The sequence below is a fragment of the Rhizopus microsporus genome (genome assembly GCF_002708625.1).
Source record: "Rhizopus microsporus ATCC 52813 unplaced genomic scaffold scaffold_10, whole genome shotgun sequence".
Classification (NCBI taxonomy): domain Eukaryota; kingdom Fungi; phylum Mucoromycota; class Mucoromycetes; order Mucorales; family Rhizopodaceae; genus Rhizopus; species Rhizopus microsporus.
Genome location: NW_019671925.1, coordinates 243,999 through 249,627, shown reverse-complemented (window position 1 = coordinate 249,627; position 5,629 = coordinate 243,999).

Genomic DNA, 5,629 nt, shown 5'->3' with positions numbered 1-5,629 from the left:
AATAAAGGTAACATAGACTAAAAGTAAAAGACAAAAGGATTTCATATCATTTGGGATAATTGCTTTGATATCGAGATAAATAAAGTGCCGATCCGATCTTAGATATTTATACTAAATGATCTACTGACCAATGGATATGCAATCATCCAAGAATTCCTAGAACTCCAACAAGTCGTACTCTCGGTAGCACACGTTCTACTTGTGCAGATCGTATTTTTTATTAAACTTCGTGTAACACAGAACATGAGTCCTGCAACAGACATACCATATTTTCACTCCAACTTTCCGGTCAAAGCGGATAATTTCACAGTTTGTTTTAATCTATGGCAATTAAATGAATCCATTACCCATTTCAGTACCCAGCTTCTTGATGGGAATATAACAGAAGAGTATGTAGCTTCTTACAGTGAAGAGAAGAGTGAACTTGTCGACGCTAGCCTTGACATTGGGCGCATTTGGAGAAAACACATATTACAAAGGACGTAAAGAGGAGGAAGAGAATTACCAGGAACACATAAGTTTACTTCCTTTTTGGGCAGGACACATCAACGTGTAACAGCATATCCAGTTCTATCTCTACTCTGCTTGAGCTTTAACATTTTGGGTGTAAAGAAAGAAAATAAACCAATGTGTCTCGCCTAAAGAGGAAGGTGATTTTTTACATGTTCCGTTTAAAAAGGTAATTTCTTTTCTATTTAAATTTTTATGAATAAAAGAATAGGCAGTGCTTGGTTCTTAGCTAGGCTTAATAGTACCATTATATCTTACGTATATCGTCGTATTAATACAATGCTTTTGGTGAAATAGCTAAGTCGAATATATATATATAGAACCGGAAAAGATGAAAGCACGTTTTTCAAGGCTGCTTCTGCAAAGTAATACAGTGAGAACAGTGCTCTCAGGTCTGGTATTCTCTTGGACCCAAGGCTGACTATTATATGCTCAATATTAACTGAATCAGCTTCAACATATCACAATTATCTCTACTATCCATCTACATGCTCAGAAGCTCCTCAAATGGCTTAAACGGTTCCTTCAGCTTCACTTTTTATGGCTCAGTTTATCCCTTCTCCCTTTACTTTTTTTTACCCTTGTTTCCAAAGCGATTTTTCCATAGCATCAACGTTCCAAGGGATTGATCTGGTTCGGGTGGGCATTTTAGTAGTATTTTATTTTTATTTGCTTGAATTAACAAGTACATGCTTTTTATTTTTTTTAATTGACTAATGATAAGGGGAACGTTATCATTGAGCTATGGTGAGGCTAACCTTTCTTTTTTTTTTTCAACCTTCTTATCGGCTATGTTTTCAAAGTAAGCTGCTGGCAAGGTCGGGAATTTTAAATGTTCAAAGCTAGTTGATGCTAGCACGCATGCAGTTTGTGCACCTTTGATATCAAGTACATATCGTCTAATTGGCCAAGCAAATTCAACAGCCCAGATTTTTTCAATGGTATGTCCATTGAGACAATTTCTGTAAACATATACATCTTTTCAAACGCTAGATTCATGGCTAGCCATGTAATGGAAGGACTTAAAACACGAAAGAAAGCCAATTTACCATGTAGTTAGATTTTACTATTATTATTTTACCTGCAGCTTGAAATTCAAGAACAGTCTTCAAATTAAATTTATCTATAACATCCTTTGAAAATATCACCACTCTGTAGAAACTACTGATCAAGAAAGCTGGTGAAATACTTTTGCTGGGTTTGATCTCGCCATAAACATTCGTGTAGCTGTAGTTATACACTCTTTCCGGAAAGTAAATTCGCCTGTGACCGAAAATAAATGCACCCAATGGTGAGAACAAAAATCATATTGTATGAAATGTAAATTCGCCGTTATCAAGAATATTTTCGTAGTATCAGCCCTGACATCCATGGAGATACTGTATTTCCAAATTGAGATGTCGTATTGAAACCGTTGTAATGTTATCAGAGTAATAACAAATACAAAAAGAATATGGCTCACTATCTCATTTGACAGTAATATTAACAGGTGGGCTGGCTTGGAGTTGAAATTAACTTAATATTAGAAATAGTCCCTCTTTAGTCTCTTTGTAAAAGTTTAAATTCTTTATTCGGTTTTTCCATGAAATCAGAAGAACATGTAGTCATATTTGGCAATGCATATTCTTGAATGATCACGAAGCAGATTGCTTCTATTTGACATGATTTCTTTATCTTAGGTACCTGATCCTAAAACTTGTTTGAAAGAAAAGCATATAAAAACCCATTTTAATTGAGTCCTTTTTTTGCTTCTTTACAGCAGTTATCAAGTGTCCCTCTGAGTGTTCAAAGATTCACCAATCAAAACTAGCCTGTCCTCATGGCCCTTGCTCTGACTAGCTTGTCCCGCCCTCTCTGCTCTCTGGCATGTATCTGGAACGTTCCCCAATAGTTTCTTCTGACGCCCTGGGTTCTCTCTGTCCTCCGTTCCTTTTTTTTGTTTAAACTTCTCCTGGATAGTTATCGCTACCCTCCCCAGAATGCACCTTGGTGGTAAGTAAAACTAATATTAGGATATGTGCTCTAATACTAACATACTCTTTCTCTCTTTTTCTACATATACCCATTATCTCTCTCTCTTTTGATATAATGTCGCTTTATTCAAACGTGTTTTTCTTTGTCGTCTTTTTACGAAAATAATTTTTTTATTTTACGACAATATTTTATAAAATTAACGTCAATAATTAATAAAAATACAGTATGCTTCGTATATGTCAACCTTGTAATCCGGCCGATTTTTATTTGAAGTATATTGTTCATCTGCTGTACGGTTAATCAGTCTTTTATTTACAATTAAAGCCTCAAGTGGGCGCACGATAATAATATATCTTCTTCGCCCGAGGCAGATCAAAAAAGAATGAAGAATGGGTATCTAAAAAAAAACCCTTATGAGATCAAGGGTAAAAAAGTTATTGAAGAAATGATGTTGGGGCAAGTGTAAGATACACTAGTGAGGGCAACGAGGGAGCCAATCGAGGAGCTTTTGCCCAAGGTGTGGGGGCGGAGAAGGTGGACACTTCTGATGATGGAGGTAGTCGAGTTCATGAAGAAGAGTGCAGATAGCTGGCCAACGAATGGCCCATGGGAGAGTGGCTTGAAAGGAGCGTGGTTTCATCTGCTATACGGTTAAACAATCTTTTATCACTCTAATATTATGATTCTATGGCCATCGTTCGTCATTTTGGGAAGCCATCTTTGTTTATCACCTTTACGGCCAATCCCAAGTGGGCAGAAATCACCAATGAGCTCCTCCCTGGTCAAGTTGCCTTTGACAGACCCGATTTGATAGCGAGAGTGTTCAACTTGAAAGTTCGTCACTTTTTAAACGACTTGAAAAAGAAGAATATCTTTGGTCGATATAAGGGATTGGTTCGTACCATTGAGTACCAAAAACGAGGTTTGTCTCACATGCACCTCTTATTGTTCTTAGATCCTGAAGATAATTTTCACGATGCTGACAAAGTTGATGAGATTATCTGTGCAGAAATCCCTGATAAGACGAACGATCCAGAGCTGTTTGAAATTGTAACCTCCTGCATGTTACATGGCCCATGTGGTGAAATTAATCCTGGCAGTCCATGTATGGTACAGGGCGCACAAGGGTTAATGGTTTGCTCGAAGCGGTTTCCAAAACCATTTCAGGATGAGACCACCTTTCCTGAGAATGGCTATCCTCTTTATCGTCGTAGACGAATTGCAGCAGAGGAGCAAAACAATTTCTTTTACTCTGTCAGACCACGCGGAAGAGTAGGTGCTGACTTTGTTATGGATAACCGTTGGGTTGTTTCATACAATCCATACCTTACAAAGAAATACAAAGCACACATCAACGTTGAAGTTTGTACTGGTATCGAAGCCGTCAAATATATTAACAAGTATGTCTACAAAGGATCGGACAGAACCACGTTGGAGATCGAGGATACAGAAGATGAAATCAAAAAGTACCTTCACTCCAGGTATATTGGGCCCTCTGAAGCTGTATGGAACCTCTTTCAATTCAAGACGCATGAGGAAGATCCCACAGTAATTAGCCTGCAGGTACATTTACCGGGTCAGCAAGCTGTCTATTTCCCTTCTGAGGCATCAGCAGCAGAGATTTCAAGAATTCTCGAAAGAAATATGACAACCCTGATGGCCTTCTTTGACTATAATGCAAGGAACGAGGATGGTAGACAATATCTCTACCAGGAGTTTCCTCAGCATTTTGTCTTTGACGAAAAAAGAAAGAAATGGCACCCTCGCCAGCGAGGCTTTGCCATTGGCAGAATGTACCACTGCAGTCCTATCTCCGGAGAGAGGTATTACCTTCGTCTTCTCTTCACCAGCGTACGTGGTCCCAAGTCTTTTGAGGATATTAGGACAGTCAATGGGGTTATATATGCGACATTTAGAGAAGCTTGCGTCGCTCTTCATTTGATCGAAGGCGACAGAGAATGGGATCGATGCTTTGCTGAAGCACGATTGTTTGCTACCGGAGGTGATTTGCGTAGACTTTTTGTCACTGCATTGTTACAAGGTCAGTTAAGCAACCCTTCAGCACTCTGGAACAGTTACCGTGATGATATGTGTGACGACCTATCGCATAGGCTTTTAAGCCTACTAGGTGATGATTTCGCAGTACACCTTCTGAATCAAGCATTCCAGCATGAGAGCCCAGCTGCAGATTACGGCCTGTATCTATTGCAGAGAAAGCTCAAAGAGAACGGGAAAAGCCTCCAGATATTCAACCTGCCTGAACCTCTCTGTGATTGGCAATCCTTGCTCGAGAGCAGTGATGACAACCAAATCGAAGTCAACCCTCTCATAAGAAGAGCACTGATATTTGACTCTGAACAAGTCCTGATCGAGTTCAACAGAATGCATAGCCAGCTCAACCAACAGCAGAAGCACGTCTTTGATACTATCACCAGCAAGATTGAGTCTGATACTAGAAACAGCCAATTCTTCCTGCAAGGCCCTGCCGGTACAGGCAAAACATTCGTTTATAACACTCTCTGTAATTATTACAAGAGTAAAAATGAAATCGTCCTTTGCGTTGCTTCCTCTGGGATCGCTGCGCTTCTCCTTCCGGATGGCCAAACATCCCATTCATTGTTCAAGATTCCTTTGTCCATAGATGAATGCTCCACTTGCAGCATCCGAAAGGATAGCAGCCTAGCGGAAATTATCAGACGGGCCAAGTTAATCATTTGGGATGAGGTGCCAATGCAGCACAAGTATTGCTTTGAAGCTGTTCATCGCACCTTTCAAGACATCTGCGATGATCCTGATGAGCTCTATTTGTTTGGAGGAAAGCCTGTTGTCCTTGGTGGTGATTTTGCCCAAATTCCGCCAGTGGTCCGAAGGGGTAACAGGGCTGACACTGTCAGTGCTTCCATTAGACAGTCATTCTTATGGCCAAGGCTTCATCTCTTGAGACTCACTCAGAACATGCGCCTAACAAGTCTTCTGAATGAAAATGACACTGCATTTGCAAGATTTTTGGCAGACATGTCCTACAACAGTAGCCTTCAAGGCAATATCGTCCTTCCTTCATTCATTCACCAGACCACTCAATTAGCTGAATTCATCAGTAGAATATACAGAGATGAAGATATTCGAAGACCTAATTTGAGTAGTC